This window comes from Tursiops truncatus, chromosome 2 (genome assembly GCF_011762595.2).
Source record: "Tursiops truncatus isolate mTurTru1 chromosome 2, mTurTru1.mat.Y, whole genome shotgun sequence".
Classification (NCBI taxonomy): domain Eukaryota; kingdom Metazoa; phylum Chordata; class Mammalia; order Artiodactyla; family Delphinidae; genus Tursiops; species Tursiops truncatus.
Window position 1 is genome coordinate 117,042,264 of NC_047035.1, and position 17,627 is coordinate 117,059,890.

General features: G+C 37.2%; 1 protein-coding gene across 24 annotated transcripts in view; it reads left to right on the forward strand.

The window, feature by feature from the left end:
- PEAK1 (pseudopodium enriched atypical kinase 1) overlaps positions 1 to 17,627 on the forward strand; it is a 293,418-nt gene that overhangs the window by 38,434 nt on the left and 237,357 nt on the right. For all 24 annotated transcript variants that reach the window (XM_073801286.1, XM_073801289.1, XM_073801288.1 and 21 more), the window contains one exon: positions 14,247 to 14,310. The gene's annotated coding sequence lies outside the window, so the exon portion shown is untranslated. The remainder of the gene's footprint in view (positions 1 to 14,246; positions 14,311 to 17,627) is intronic.

The window sequence follows — 17,627 nt, forward strand, 5'->3', positions numbered from 1 at the left end:
GCGGCTGCTTCCCACTAGCTATCTACCTTACTACGTTTGTTAGTGTGTATATGTCCATGACTCTCTCTCGCCCTGTCACAGCTCACCCTTCCCCCTCCCCATAACCTCAAGTCCGTTCTCTAGGAGGTCTGCGTCTTTATTCCTGCCTTACCCCTAGGTTCTTCATGACATTTTTTTTTCTTAAATTCCATATATATGTGTTAGCATACGGTATTTGTCTTTTTCTTTCTGACTTACTTCACTCTGTATGACAGACTCTAGGTCTATCCGCCTCATTACAAATAGCTCAATTTCGTTTCTTTTTATGGCTGAGTAATATTCCATTGTATATATGTGCCACATCTTCTTTATCCATTCATCCGATGATGGGCACTTAGGTTGTTTCCATCTCCGGGCTATTGTAAATAGAGCTGCAATGAACATTTTGGTACATGACTCTTTTTGAATTTTGGTTTTCTCAGGGTATACGCCCAGTAGTGGGATTGCTGGGTCATATGGTAGTTCTATTTGTAGTTTTTTAAGGAACCTCCATACTGTTCTCCATAGTGGCTGAACCAATTCACATTCCCACCAGCAGTGCAAGAGTGTTCCTTTTTCTCCACACTGAGGTCACTTTTGATTCATCAATTCCTCATCTTGGTATCTTGCGAAGTCTCGTAGTTCTTCCTTTGGAATGTATTGTTTGTCCCTTTCTGTTCATCACTACTAGTTGAATTTTTTCCTTTTTTCTCTATAGAGGAAAAGATAGTTGTTTCTTGTTTTTCAAGAATTCCCATAAGGCTCTCCAAGTAATTTTTGCAAGACATCTTTCTGGATAGTGCCTTTCTTTTTTTGCTTTAGTTATTTCACCTTAGTTTTGCGGCTAGAGTATGTCACTGAAGAGTTAGCTCCCTATCGGAACTGTAAGTTTCAGTTCTGCTAAAGGAGGAGACGTCTCCATAGGCATTGGCGTTAGTCAGGGGTGGCATAAGAGGAGTTGAAAACATCAGCTGTTAACAGTAATAAAATCACTTTCCCTATGTGATTGTTTTGAATTTGAACAACAAATTCATCTGTTTTGCCTTAAACCAAAGGTGAGATATGTTTGAAGACAAATATGTGCAGCTTACTATGAGAGAATTTCTACCTTACAAAATTATTTTTGGAGCAAGCTAATTATGTTTACACCTGGGTTATCTGAGAGGATGGTAAAGTATATGATCATTTTATTTTAAAAGTGTTGATGTATTTTGTTTTCAAGAAGAATGAGTTTTATAATTTATTAATTTAAGGGGGCAGTGTTTTTGTAGAAAAGATTACCAGGAATCTTTGGGCCTTAATGGCAGTAATTGGGCCTTAATGGCAATTTTCTTGTTGGGAATACTAAAAAGGAGATAATTTTTGTTGGAGGCTTGGTATATGTTGAGAACACAGCAACAGTCAGAAGGACATTAGGAATGTGTACTAATATATGTCTGCAGTTTATTCAGAGTCAACAAGTTGACTGTCTTGTTCAGATAGATTGTTTAAAGATTGTTGGTAAAAGACTCCTTCCCCATCACTGATTTCCAGTGTATTTATGTTGTGCATCGCTGATTTCCAGTGTATTTATGTTGTGCAACAAACTATACATGACTTTTCAGTTGAGGTATTACATTAATGAGGCACTGAGTTTGCAGTTCAGTAGGAATCTAGACAGAGTGGTATAGTGGAAAAGTTGTCTGACATGATGGATGACTAGCTGTAGGACATGAAGGAAGCCATACTTCTCTCTTGGCTTCGATTTCCACTCTGTAGTATAAGAATTAAACTGAGGACCTTTCCAGCTCTGAGTCTCTGATTTTTGTGGTGCCACTCAAGTCACTTTCGAAGTGTTTTCTTGGAGAGGAGGTGTTTGTTCCATAGCCTTTTATGGTCTCTCAAAGTCAGCCTAAATGTTCTGGAGTTTTGGAAATTTTTTTTCTCTGTTTGAAGTTACATGACCTAAACAGATACTGAACTTTGACCATAGTATTAGCTTTGTGCTACCAACAGCATTTTAGCAAGAGCAGGATTATTCCCAAACTAGAAATCTATTATAATTCAAATGTTGACGTAGAAGGGCTTCAAACACTTTGTTTTACATAGAGCCATTCTTACGAATATCTGGGATGCTCATTCTAATAATAACTGCAGTATGTATAATGAGGTATAGTTAAGAGCATGGACACTGGAGCTGTACTTCCTGGCCCACATCTGGCTCTGCCCCACGTCTGGCTCTGCCCCTTGCTCATTTTGTGACTTTGAGCATGTTTTAGTGACAGTACCTACCTAATAGGTTTGCTGAGGAATTAATATATGCCTGGCCTATGGTTCTATATATACTTAGGTGCTACTGTGTATTAATTATTTTTACATTCCAGAGTTCAGGCGCTCCTACGATATCTCCTTTAATCATCATAATAATCCTATGAAAGTAGTACCATCATTATTCTCATAAAGAGACAGAGGCTCAGAGAGGTTAAATAACTTGCATCACATAGGAAATAGATGCTAGAGTCATGAAACTAGTAGATCTTTCTGACTCATTCCAAAACCCAGGCTCCTTCCTTATTTATATATACTGCTCTAAGCCCAGTCTTTTGGAAATTCTAAATGCTGTTAATTACTCGCTGGGCTTTGACTTAAGGAGGCAATTGGTGAGACCAAAGGCCCAGATAGCATCTGAATGCCTCTTTTATCACCAGGAAAAAATGATGTGTCTTTCAGGCCTCAGGATTTTCTGTGAATTGTTTTCGTACAATGTTTTTTTTTCTTTTTTTCCATTTCCTCTGCAGACTGAGGCAGTATCAGCACCCAGTCCCATATAGGCTTTGCTTGACAATGGTCTTGGGGAGTATCTGGGCTGGATTAGAAAAGACTCCTTTGCTAGGTCTATCCTTAACTGAGGAGAGTGAAAATTCATAAGTTTTTTTTTTTTTTTTTGCGGTACGCGGGCTTCTCACTGTTGTGGCCTCTCCCATTGCGGAGCACAGGCTCCGGACGCGCGGGTTCAACGGCCATGGCTTACGGGCCCAGCTTCTCTGCGGCGTGTGGGATCTTCCCGGACCGGGGCACGAACCCGTGTCCCCTGCATCGGCAGGCGGACTCTCAACCACTGTGCCACCAGGGAAGCCCGTCACCGATATTTTTTGAATATCTAGGTATCTGACATTTTAATCTGGGGTTTAGATCTTGGATTTTTCATTTGAAAACTTAAAAACGGCTTTACAGTGAAACAGCCTCATTGAAAATTTAACACCGATTATTCTGTATTTACAAAACTTTAAACTGCATTTGTTTTAACTACCTATAGCCAGTTTTGTTTTTTGTCCCTTGAAAATCCTTTAACAGAAATAATGGCACACAAATAGGCTTCTGTCATTACTGAACTTCCTATGACAATACCATACTTAATGCTGAGTAATAGTAATTAGGATGGTACTAGGTGTAGACATTTTGCATTTTGAGTCTGAGAAGATTTTAGCTTCATCTGAGTTGCTGAGTCTTTGTTCAGTATTTCAGAACAGTATCTTATACATGGGTTCCTAGTAATATAAATATTAAAGAGTGAATTGCATTTAAGAAATTCTGTAAGTACTCTGTCACTTTCATTTCATAGACAGGTGAACAGTGGAGTTAATGGTGAGATAATTTTATCCAGTTTATTTTGAAAAAGTTCTGGTATAGGTGATTTTTTTCTGTAAAGGGCTAGAGAGTAAATATTTTAGGTTTTGTAGGCCATATGATCTCTGTCACAACTCATGTTGTCTCTACTCAACTCTGCCTTTGTAGAGCACAAGTAACCATAGCAAAACATAACCATATGGGTGTGACTATGTTTCAATAAAACTTTATTTATGTAGACCTATTTTAATACTCTTGAATGGATCTGGTGGAGGGTCCAGTGAAGACACTTACTTGATGAAAACAGTTGTTTGAGCTTCTGGCAAAGTTGCCTGCCAACTTATAAAGGAGTCACAATAGTGTTTATATAAAAACAAAAGCAGTGTTTTGAAATATCATGGCTACTAAGGACCAATCTGACAGGAATTCTCTTTCCAAAATGGCATAATTTTGCTCTTAGTGAATGCTTATAAAAGAGTCTTGCATAATGTATTATTAATTTGGAAGCTATTACTTGGTCAGCTACATGTGCAGGTTTTTAGTTTTATTTGTACATTTAAAAATGATAAGTGGAAAATTCAATACCATTCAAGAGAGGAGAACTACTCAATACTTAAGTAGATATTTGCCAAACACATTTTGAGTTGAGTTTCTATTTTTAACTGACATACTGACTTAAGTTTGCCAAAACCTGATTGCATTTGGAAGGAAAATGGCATTGTTGCTATTTCCTCTGCACGAGAACATCTGAAACAGGCAACTGGCAGCAGGGAAAAGTGAAGGAGAGGGCAAAAATATAATACTTTGCGAGCTTGTTTTGTGTGTGTGTGTGGGGGGGGATGTTTGGTACTAAATTTCACATCGAGTTAGGTTGTATTTTCTTTCACTCTGATCTTTAGAGTACCTAGTTTATTTTCTACATTCTATATCCCCCTCAAGTAAATAAAGGAAATTCCATCTTATTACAATTAGAATGAGTTCAGTAACATATCTTCATTTTTGAGGTATGGTAATACATCATTTTGTTAGATTTTAACCTTCTGACTCAAGTTGACTAATATTCTTATTTGTGATCTGTATTTTAAAAAGTTTAATTCTAAGTATGTTCCCTTCAGTGAGTAGTAATTCTGTTTTAGAACAAGAGTAATGGACTTAAGGTGTGCCAAATGGCTTAGAAAACATTTTAAAATAGTAACTTTACAAGTACTACATTTTAGACCTTAATGTGTAGACAGAATAGGTTAAATAGATTAACCAAGTCATTCTGAAAAGCAAAGTAGCACCCATATGAGTATTTTATCTTAGATTACATTTTGTGCTTTTATTAGAACCATTGATTTGGTAAAAGCTCTCAACGTAGTATTATTATAGAAACTGTTTTGAATATGGGGTTGCAACAGACTTGGGGTTTGTCACCAATTTCAGGCTATAGCTGGGTGTAGTTTTGGATGGTGTTTTGTTTGAAGCTGCTATTTGTTTGTTTTACAGTAGTGGCATTGGGGTGCCATGGAGCCCTAGTCTGAATCCCTAGTAGGAAAGTTTTTTGTTTTTTTTTTTTAAACATCTTTATTGGAGTATAATTGCTTTACAGTGGTGTGTTAGTTTCTGCTTTATAACAAAGTGAATCAGTTATACATATACATATGTCCCCATATCTCTTCCCTCTTGCGTCTCCCTCCCTCCCACCCTCTCTATCCCGGTCACAAAGCACGGAGCTGATCTCCCTGTGCTATGCGGCTGCTTCCCGCTAGCTATCTATTTTACATTTGGTAGTGTATATATGTCCATGCAACTCTCTCACTTTGTCCCAGCTTACCATCCCCCCTCCCCATATCCTCAAGTCCATTCTCTCTACGTCTGCATCTTTATTCTCATCTTGCCCCTAGGTTCTTCATGACCATTTTTTTTTTTAGATTCCATATATATGTGTTAGCATATGGTATTTGTTTTTCTCTTTCTGACTTACTTCACTCTGTATGACAGACTCTGGGTCCATCCACCTCACTACAAATAACTCAATTTCATTCCTTTTTATGGCTGAGTAATATTCCATTGTATATATGTACCACATCTTCTTTATCCATTCCTCTGTTGATGGACACTTAGGTTGCTCCAGTGTCCTGGCTATTGTAAATAGAGCTGCAATGAACATTTTGGTACCCTAGTAGGAAAGTTTTGAACAGGGTCCTGAGGAGTGTGGTTGTCAGATTTTGATGTATCCTTTAACAATTATCCTACCTAAAAAGATCAAGGGAACATGGAATTGGATGTTGCAAGTTTTAACTCTGATGTTTTTTCTGAAGGCAGATATTTCCTATTGCAGTGTGGATACCATCCTCTATTTAAAATAATGACATAAACTGGTTTGATATTTCACCTTTTTGATCATTCAGAAGCTGTTGTATGAATACATTTTCCAAGTAGATACAGAGAACGTTTTTTTTTTGTTTTGTTTTGTTTTTTGTTTTTTTTTCCGTACGCGGGCCTCTCACTGCTGTGGCCTCTCCTGTTGTGGAGCAAAGGCTCTGGATGCACAGGCTCAGCGGCCATGGCTCACGGGCCTAGCCGCTCCATGGCATGTGGGATCTTCCCGGACTGGGGCACGAACCTGTGTCCCCTGCATTGGCAGGTGGACTCTCAACCACTGTGCCACCAGGGAAGCCCCAGAGAACATTTTAAGTGAAGTTTTTTTTTAGCAAGATTATGAATATTCATAAAAGTTCCTTTTTTGGTCAGATTGACCCATCAAGCCTTATAATGGAAAAACTTCCATTTGTATTTAATTTCAGTTGGATTCTCTTTTAAGAAGCTAATAACCACATTCTAAATGTGCTTAAACCTGTCGAGTTAATAGGAAATATACTGAGGATTCTTAGACAGCAAACCAAAATACAAAAAGAAGGGGAAGAAACCTCAGATGTACATCATGATGGAGTAGATTGAATACTGTTATGTAGAAAGAACACAGCACTGGGAACTAATGATTATTTTAGTACCTATAATGTACAAAACTAATTCACTAGTTTGGGAATTGAAATACCCTCTGAGAAGTTTGGTAGAGATGTGCATAAAGGAGGGAGCCTATTTCAGACTTGGTGTGGGTTAGGGGAGGAATGTGTTTCAGGGTCCAACAGGAGGCCTGTCAAGAAATTATTTCTAAGAGGAGCAGGAGCTCAATGTAGCCATGCCAGCAGGGGAAAAGAGTGTTCTATGAAGAAAAGTGGAATGAGCTAAGGCATGGAGGTATGAGAAGACGTTGAACACTGGGCATCTGTATTCATTCAGTAGATATGGTGATAAATGGGGAAGTGGAAAGTGGTGTGGTGAAGGATGAGGTTGAAAAGGATTGTTGGGTTTTAAATACTAAGGACCTTATTTACCAGGCTATAGCTTCAGAACTTTGCCTTGACTGTGGCAGGGAGTCCCTGAAGGAAACTTAGATTCATATCCTCTTTGATTTATTAGCTGTGTTTATTTTTTATTTTTTGCGGTATGTGGGCCTCTCACTGTTGTGGCCTCTTTCGTTGCGGAGCACAGGCTCCGGATGCGCAGGCTCAACGGCCATGGCTTATGGGCCCAGCCGCTCTGCGGCATGTGGGATCTTCCCAGACCGGGGCACGAACCTCTGTACCCTGCATCAGCAGGTGGACTCTCAACCACTGCGCCACCAGGGAAGCCCTTAGCTGTGTTTATTACTGCTCTTGCCCCACTAATGTGTTAAAACAACAACAACAAAGGAGGATGGAGTCTAGTTTGAAAGCTCTGTGATTTTTTTTTTGTTATTATTACATTAAGAAGTTTTAAAAAATTTTCATTATATCCAGTGGCAGAGAAAATATGAGTTATCTTAAAGCTCTGAGATTAGGAGTTTAAAGCTCTTGGCTCTGATTCTGATTTCATTACTAATTTTGGCAGAGCATCTAGTCTCTTTTAGTCTCACATCCAGGTCAGATAAAATTAGGTTCTTGGACCCTTGTTTCTGCCCTGGTCCTGTTTATGAAGATGGGGGTGGGGATGGAGGTGGGTGCTCATGGAGAAGGCAGGCAAGCAAGCTAATTTCCATCAATAATGGTTAAATGAGTACTTCTGAAATTATTCTTTCTAGGGTATTTTGGCAGAAAATGCCAGGACAGTAGGACGTTGTAATTGAGAAGGATGATTTTCTGGTGGTTGAATTTCAGGCGCTCTGTAACGTGGGTAGAAAATGAAGACCTTAAGACCTCACAAGTGAACTCTTAAAGTTCCCTTTCTTCTGTCAGACAAATTAAGAAAATAATAATTTGCATCTACCTTATTCTCAGGATGAACTGAACTTGTAATAGAAAGGTGAAAGTTGTTGGTAATGTCAGGTTCAGCTCTTCTTTACTATTCCATCAGCCATTGTCTTATTCCGAATGGACCAGTTATCATCTCATGTTGAGTTGGTCTACTTGCTTCCATTATCTCCCAGCTGCAGTCCCAGATTGTTTTGTCATGTTATTAATCTTCTTTTTTAAAAAATTGTTGTTGGAGTATAGTTGATTTACAATGTTGTGTTAGTTTCAGGTATACAGCAAAGTTACATATCTACATATATCCACTCTTTTTTAAATTCTTTCCCCATATAGGCCATTACAGAGTATTGAGTAGAGTTCCTTGTGCTATACAGTAGGTCCTTATTAGTTATCTATTTTATATGTAGTAGTGTGTATATTGTCATTCCCAATCTCCCAATTTATCCCCCGCTTACCCTAATCTTCTTAAAACACGATTTTCATTATGTTATTCCCTTAATTTAAAAATCCATACTACCATTTTAAAATTTATTTATTGGTCTTTTTGAGTTCCTTAGAATCTCTGTAATATTCTCTGTGAATGGGGAGAGGAAAGCTTGGGATGTGCTGGGGAATTGAGTCTGACCTAATAAAACAAATCGTATTATTAATTTGTATTGTCTAAATAAAACTTTTTTTCCCTTGGCAAACATCCTTCAATCTAAAGTTACCTAAGGCATAAGTCCCTCATAGAAGGTCGTGTGATTGGAGGTAGATAATCTTAGGTTGGTGAACATGGTGTTCCAGGGTTTCCAGAAACACACCTATCCATTTGCTGTTTGTAATAGTAGGGGAATGCCTGTCTTTGAGGGACAAACAATTGTTACTTAATAATTGATTTTCTCTTATCTTTTTGATATTTGAACTATGTAAAGCACCTTGCATTCTATCTGGTATAGTATATAGTTACTCAGTAGTGGTAGCTGCTGTTACTATTACTTAACCTATTCATTGTATACAGTTGCTGTTTAAATTCATATGGTTGTGCTAATAGCCAAGATAATTTACATGGTTGTTTCAAATTAGGATTAGTGAGACTTTAAAAGCATTTATTAACATTAAAATCATTATAGTATTGTTTTCTCTTCTCTTGTTTCTAATTTAATAACTACCAAAAAGAAAATTCAGGCTGGTTTTCCTCGATTTGTTCTAAATACTACATGATGCTTTTTGAGATTTTGTTACCTTCTAGAATTTTCCATTAGCAGCTATGTATGTTGATCAGCCTTGTTTTACTAAAGATTGATAATTAATGGGACAATGTGAAATTAGATAATTAAGCTTCTCTTGTAGAAAATGTTGCTATTATTCTTCCTTGCATCATGATTTTTATAATACTTAAATTTTATAACTCTCTGAAACTCCCTATAGGATGACTGAAAGATGATTTTCCTACCAGAAAGTGGCCTAGAATGATCAGTATATCACCACTTATAAGTTCAAAATTCTTATTAAAGCTCCGTATTCATCCTTCTTTCAGCTATACATCTTCTACCTTATGGATTTTTTAAAGCTTCTGTCACTACCTTAGTAGTGTTCTGAGTAGCTTGACTTTAATGTGCTGTGTATTTTACTGATGACCTTCAAAAAATTATCATGCATTTTTAAAAAAAAATAAATTTATTTATTTATTTTTGGCTGTATTGGGTCTTTGTTGCTGTGCGCGGGCTTTCTCTAGTTGTGTTAAGCGGGGGCTACTCTTCGTTGTGGTGCGCAGCCTTCTCACTGTGGTGGTTTCTCTTGTTGCGGAGCACGGGCTCTAGGCACGCGGGCTTCAGTAGTTGTGGCAGGCGGACTCAATAGTTTTGGCTTGCAGGCTCCAGAGTGCAGGCTCAGTAGTTGTGGCGCACGGGCTTAGTTGATCCACGGCATGTGGGATCTTCCCGGACCAGGGCTCGAACCCGTGTCCCCTGCATTGGCAGGCGGATTCTTAACCACTGCGCCACCAGGGAATTCCTGTCATGCATTATTGAACATTTAATTATTAAATTAGAAAGATGATAACTTAAAATCTGATTTTACATACTCAGTAAATTCCTGTGATTAGAAAATTCTCTCATGGTGTTCTATTTATAATTAATATACCAAGTAAAACTAATTAGAAGTATCTGAAACCCCTGGCAAAATCTGTAATTAGACATGTGATTCATAATTAACTGACTCTTCTTATTCTTGCCTTTTCCTCTCCATTTGAATTAATTACTTGTGTTCTTCCTTAGTGATACCTGTCTTCATGTTCAAGACACTGATTAGAGTTCAGTGATCACTGTGGTATTTTTATAGAAAGTATGGTTTTTATAAGAACTTTGTTTTTAAACTTTGCTTAATAATGTAAAAAAAAAAACAAACCTTGAATCATATGCTCTATAAAGTATCACACTGAAGATTTTTGCCCACATTGTCAAATTAAGCATTTATTTTATCAGAGGCTGAAGACAAACATAGAAAATAGGCAGACTTGACCACTTTTCCTGTGTTGTACTTAAGGACCTGGATTTTTCTTGCCAGTCTGATCACTGTCTGCATAATTTTGACAGCATATCCATTGGCCTTGGGTCATTGAGTAGAGCTGGTATTAATTCATTCATTATTTTGATAAAAAAACAGTTCATTAAAGGTCTACCATATGCTAGGCTTTGGGTACAAAGAGGCAGGAATGATTTTCAGAGTATTTGTCAGTCACTACAACACAGACACCAGGCAGTCAAGATGGCCATAGCACTGGATTCAGGGTCTTGAAGGACCCCTGTATTCTTTATACTGCATCAGGCTTTGCTGCTTTTGTTGTTGAGTTGGTGTGGTGGTGGTGGTGATGGTGGGGTGGGAAGACTGCGCCATCAGCAGCAGGTACCTTAGAGCTGGTGAAGTTTGGGGCAGTGACTGTTTGCCAGACCATATTACGGAAGTATTTCAGCACAACCCTTAATGCTGTACTGGTATGTACCAGCTGAATATTAGCTCTGCCAAGAGGTGTTCAGTCCTCTGACTGTAGAGTCAGAGTTACTACCCAGTTTGAGAAGTACTTAATGAAAGTGTATAGACAGTACATAGGGGAAGGTTTGCATGAGCCTTTTGGGGGAAAACTAGTAAAGACTTCTATGGTGACTAGAAATTTGCCATAGTCAGATTTGAGGAGGAGGTTCTAACCAAGCTGAGGGGAAAATAGCATTTGCAAAGGCAAAGGAGTGTGAAAGAGCATGGTGGATTCAGACATGAACAAATAGGAGAGATGGAAGATGAAGATGCCTTTCTCTGACCTTTGATTTTTTAAGCTGAATAAATATATATTAAGACCACATTTGTATCTTTGAAATTGCTCCATTTTTGGTAAAGAACTGCAAGACTGTTTGATATTCAGTTTCTTTAACTGTATCTAATTATTTTAGGTGTAGGGAAAGAAGGGAGAATAGGAATTTGTTACAGTTCAGGGCTATACTAAAGATTGATAGAGCAAGAGTGCAATGAGAAAACTTCTCTGCTGATTCACTGAGAGGCTTCTAATGAGCAAACACAAATTCAAACAGATTGAGGATGGTAGTTTTTTTTTTTAATGACATAAAACTGTTGCCCATGAGGCTTTTTGGCTGACATCATGAAACTAATTTTGCTTAATAACTATGGAGGCCTACAAATTCAAACGTGTGGAAAAGGAAGTAAATTACTGGCCTGTCAGATTCCTGTTGCCTATCATCTTTTATCTGAATAGCAGCTTTTGTTTCCAGACTGTCAGGAGCAAGTATGTGGACCCCTTCAATGTTGTATTTGTATATGCTTGAATAATTTAATTCAGAGCCATCTAAATATAGCAAATCTGCAACAGTGAAAACGCTTTATCTTCTTACATTTGTGTAACTTAGGGAACATGTCTATGGATATCTCTTCTCATTTCTGAGAGCTCTTGAGATATGTCAAGGATTTGTAGGGGTGTAAGTTTTGCTTTTATTGTCAGAGTTGATGACTCATACCTTTGAAATATAATGAACTCATATGGACAGCAGAATAAGCATTTTCTCTGTGACTGTTCAACTCAATGAATGATTTGAAAGCACCCACTATGTGCTAGGAATTGTGTGGAATACAAAGGTGAACTACTGGCATTTTTCTGGGTATCAAATTATGTGATTTTTTTCTCTCAAGCTATATTTAGTAAAAATGACTGTCTTGATGGTGTATGTGTGTAGCATAACAACAAAGGCTACAATAAAGGCTTGAGTTACTGGTAAACAGATTATTTGCTTCAAGGAGCGTTTTGAAAATAATGGTTTAAGTTCTTTTATGGCTTCATTTTTTACAAGATTTTCAATTAATGTTACTTATTTTCTTTCTACTTCCCATTACTCTGAATAATTAGAAATGAGGAGTATTTTCTGTGAAATATATATTAAATCCCAATATTAATTCAACAAGTGTTTAGATAGCATCTACTAGGCCCTAGGTATGGATTGAGCTGAATAGCAAAGTTTGCTATCCATAGAATAAAATTACTCAGTAGAAAGGAAGCTAAAATAATAAAAATGTGAAAACTTTCAGCTCTTTTGGTATGCTTAATGTTATGAAAATAACAGAGTCAGTCTTAATGCACAGAATTTACATTTGGTTTTGCAGGTATGTTGTATTTTTGTTGTTGTTCACAGAGGCTATTGGAAAACTTAAGAAGGTGTAGACTGTCTACTTTTTGAATACTGGTTACCTTAACCAGCATATTACATCTGTGTTTTTCTTTTTACTTATTTCATATTGTGGGTAGCTCAGTTACTTTAGAAATTAAGGACATTCTGTGTGCTATCACTTGGCTAGAGCCAGATCTAGGGAAACAAAAAGATGGTGAGAATCCTTGCTGTAACAAATTGCCCTTTTGTACCTTTGTTCATTCCATTTCTACTTCCTGGAATGCCCCCTTTTCTTATCAAAGTCTTTCCCAAAACCTTACCTAAACATTTCCCTTGACATTTTACTCTTTGGAATTTCTATAACATTTTGTTTGTTGCACCTTTTGGGATATTTATTTTTTACTTTTTTTGTATGTACCTGAACTATGTTTTCTTTTGAATTATAAGCTTCTTGATGGTGTCATGAATGTTGAATTGGGCCATGAACTTTTAGTTTATTTCCAGTTCTTTACAGTCATAAATGTGCTATGATATAAATCTTTGGATTTTTTATTATTTAGAACAGAGTTCTGAGAGAGAAGTTACTAGGTCAAAGGGTTTGAACTTTTTAAAGCTCTTGTGTATTGCAAAATTGCTTTCCAGAAAGACTTTACCTATTTACACTACCACAATAGGGGTATGTGCAAAGATGCCCATTATATTGTATCATTATATTACTATAATTATGTTATTATATTACATTATAATTTGTAGCTATCAGTATAGCTGTAGATTATGGTATAGTAACAATCCCCAAAATCTCAGTGGTTTAATACAACAATGTTTACTTTTTGCTCGTGCTACATGTCTAACACATATCAGCAGGGGGTCTTCTCTCTCTCTTTGGAGTCATTTAGTGAACCATCCTGATCAGAGCTCCATCTGGTTACTTCTTTCCATAATCACTGCAGCAGTGGGTAGGTCTTCCAGTTGTGTACAGGTTCCTAAAGCTTATGCCTAATAATATATCATGTCTATGTACATTTTAGTGGCTAAAGCAAGTCATGTAGCCAGAACTAAGTTGAAACAGGGCAGTGAAGTGCAGTTCTACTGTGAGTCTAGGAAGGAGGAGGACTGGAACAGCACTAATAACTAACATCTTATTTAAAAAACAACTCAAATTTTATGGATGAAAGATGATATCTCAATTTGATTTCCTTTGCCAATGTAGGTGAAATTTTCATAACTTATTAGCCATTTGTTTTATTTAATCTTCCCTTTTCTTGTTTTATAAACACATGCTGTTGGTTTACTTTTATATTTCCATATTTTTGAATTCTGTCGTTTTTGTGAGGATAGGAGGTCATGGTGGTGGTATTATGGGGAGTGCAGACTTTTAGAAAATGCCTTCTGTTTTGAAAACTTGAGCAGGTGAACAAAAATTATTTTTCTTGAATTGATCCCCCTCACCCTTGTTAATATAATATATGTTTTGATAAGTTTTATATTTCAAGATTTGTCAAAATGTTTAAATAATTATAGACAATAGAAAGTCTAGCAGAATTAAGATCCTTGACATTTTACAAGCTTCTAAAGAACAACTTGAGCACAAAATTTTAGGGGGTAAACGATCAAGTTAGGGTTCTTCTCTTGAAAAAATGAAGTTCCCTACTCAGATTTAGTCATATTGACCATGTCTTTTTCCTTTTTTTCAATTCAGGTATCTGCCTAAACTGGAAGTTATGCTATAGAGATTTCTTTGTGGATTTGTCTGAAAACCTAAGGTGAGATATTTTATAAATGCATTTGCCTTTTAAGATATATTTTATAATGAGAAATAATTGTTTCTGAAAAATTTAAGGCATTAAAAATTTAATGTCTTTTCCTCTGAGAGTTTTAATAGGAGGCAAATACTATTTATTATAAAGCTACATATATAGCATGCTTACTTTTACTTTGTAGGACATTTGATTGAAACAAATGAAGCTGGTTCTAGCAATTAAAATAGTTTTGAGTGAATTTTTCCTTTGTTTTTTATACTCAAAGTTTGAAGTTCACACTGCTGTTCCCTGACACGCACTTGAGAAAGATATTGGCATTATAATCTGATATTCTTGAAGGCAAACCTTCAAATTAGTTAAGTCATAGATTACAACAACTGGTAACTATTTTAATAGTTCAGTTATTAAGAGTTTTCTACCACTCTGTTCTCTTGGAGTTGATTATTTTCTCTAGTTCCCTCTGTTTGGGGGGGTGCTTATAAAATAAGGATATATCCTTTAGTATGTTAGTGTTTGGTTTCTATAGATAGCATTCCACTCTAAAGATCGTATCATAGCTCTTTCCCTTTTCTTACATGTCTTGGCTCAAATCTTCTTCATCTTTTAATTTTTTAAATGTAACATTATAAGTCCATCATCTGGTCTTTCCACCTTGAGTCCAGCTGCTCTCTAAGCCATTCTTGTCACACTTACGAGGGTGCTTTTTCTAAAAGATAAATGTCATCATGTTAGTCCATGACTCAGAATCCTTCAGTACCTTTACAGTGTTCAAACGATATTTTAGACTCCTGCAGAGCAGTATAATCTGCTTTATATCCATTTTTCCATCTCACTAGTGCTCTAGGAATGTTAGGAACTAAAATTTTAAGAAAACAGCTTTACTGAGAAATAATTTACATACCATGAAATTCATCCATTTATTTAAATTTGATGTAATTTATTGTATTTACAGCATTATGCAACTATCACCACAGTCTAATTCTAGAATATTTTCATCACTTCAAAGAGACATCAGAACTCATTAGCAGTCACTATCCATTCCTCTCTCTACTCAGTCCCTGGCAGCTACTAATCTACTTTCTCTCTATAGAGCTGCCTATTCTGGACATTTCATATAAATGGAATTGTACAGTATGTGGTCTTTTGTGACTTATTTCTTCAATTTAGCATAAAGTTTTCAAGGTTCATCCATGGTTCATCATGAACCAGTACTTCATTCCTTTTTATGGCTAAATAATATTATATTTTATGTGTCAGGAGTTTAGCTGAGCTTGTGAGAGAGAAGTGGGTTGGGGGGCAGGGGTAAGCACTGAGCTTCCAGGTATCAAGGTAGCTGATTAAAAACAACATTCCAAAATGAAAGTAACATTCTAGTCTTTATTCACTTACTGAGATAGTATAAGCAAGAGGCTAAACCTGAGAAAGTGCAGGCCCTCTCACTCAGGTGAATCAGTACGGGGGTGGGGGGGTTGTCTCACTGCTGAGGGAGCCCCAAACAAAAGATTCCTGCAGTTTTATGGACCCAGGGCTGGTTGGAGGGTGAGATGGAAGGACTTGGAGTGGAAAAGTACTGAGTCAGAGTAGAGAAAAAGTGTCTTTAATGTTTCCTTCCTAATGAGAAGCTCTCAGAAGAGGCACCTGAAGAAAGGCCTCAGCTGCAGGCCACATATAAAGAAACTCTGGAAGAAGGTACCTGGGCTAGGGATACAGCTGTGCTAAAGAGCATGGTCAGTCAGGGGTGCCTGGGTCCTTGACTGCAACTCTCTTCAGAGACTGCAGTGCACTGACTGTGCGCCAAGTCTGGTCAGGGGAGGGCAGATTTCCTATGTGAGGCCTGCCAGGGCCTTTGTAGTCATTTATGGTCAGGTTGGAAAAGTCACACGTCGATTTCTTGGTCAGGAGCTGGACTCTGCAATATGCATGTACCATATTTTGCTTATCTGTTCATCAGTTGGTGGACATTTAGGTTGTTTCTACATTTGGGTTATTATGAATATTTTGCTATGAACATTTGTGTGTAAGTTTTTGTGTGTACATGTTTTCATTTCTCTTGGGTACATACCTAAGAGTGGAATTGCTGGGTCATTTGGTAAATCCATGTTTAACATTTTAAGGAGCTGCCACACAGTTTTCCAAAGAGACTATCTATCATTTTTCATTTCCACCAGTGATGTATGAGGATTTGTTTCTCCATATCGTCACCAACATTTGTTATTATCCTCTGCCTTTTTTTCTTTTTTTAAATTACAGCCATTCTAATGGATGTAAAGTGGTCTCATTGTGCTTTTTTTTTTTGCCGTACGCGGGTCTCTCACTGTTGTGGCCTCTCCCGTTGCGGAGCACAGGCTCTGGATGCGCAGGCTCAGCGGCCATGGCTCATGGGCCCAGCCGCTCCGCCGCATGTGGGATCTTCCCGGACTGGGGCACGAACCCGTGTCCCCTGCATCGGCAGGTGGACTCTCAACCACTGCGCCACCAGGGAAGCCCTCATTGTGCTTTTGATTTGTATTTCCCTAGTGGCTAATGATGTTGAATACCTTTTCATGCGCTTAATGGCCATTTGTATATCTTACTTTGAGAAATGTCTATTCAAATCCTTTGCCCATTTAAAAATTAGGTTATCCTTTTATTGTAAGAGTTCTTTATATATTCTGGATACAAGTCACTTACGAACTATATGATTTGCAAATATTTTCTCCCATTCTGTGAGTTGTCTTTTCACTTTCTCAATATTGTTCTTTAAAGCACAAAAGTTTTTAATTTTATCTATGTTTCTTTTGTTGCTTATGATTTTGGTGTTTTATCTAAGAAACCATTGCCTAATCCAACGTGATGGAGATTTATTCATATTTTCTTCTAAATGTAAGTTTTATTGTTTTAGCTCTCAAATTTAGGTCTGTGATTCATTTTGAGTTAATTTTTATGTATGGAGTGAAGTAGAGGCTCAGCTTCATTCTTTTGCATTCAGATATCTAGTTGTCCTAGGCCATTGGATTATCTTGGCACCCTTAAAGAATATCAGTTGACCATAAATGTAAGGATTTATTTCTGGACTTTTAATTCGATTCCATTGATTTATACATCTTTCCTTGTGCTAGTATCACATTGTCTGATTACTGTAGTTTTGTAGGAAGTTTTGAAATCACGAAGTGTGAATTCTCCAAGTTTGTTCTTATTCAAGGTTGTTTTGACTCTTCTGGTGCTTGCATTTTCTTTCTTTCTTTTCTTTTTTAAAATATTTATTTATTTATTTTATGGCTGTGTCAGGTCTTAGTTGTGGCACGCGGGGTCTTCATTGCAGTGCACATGTGGGCTTCTCT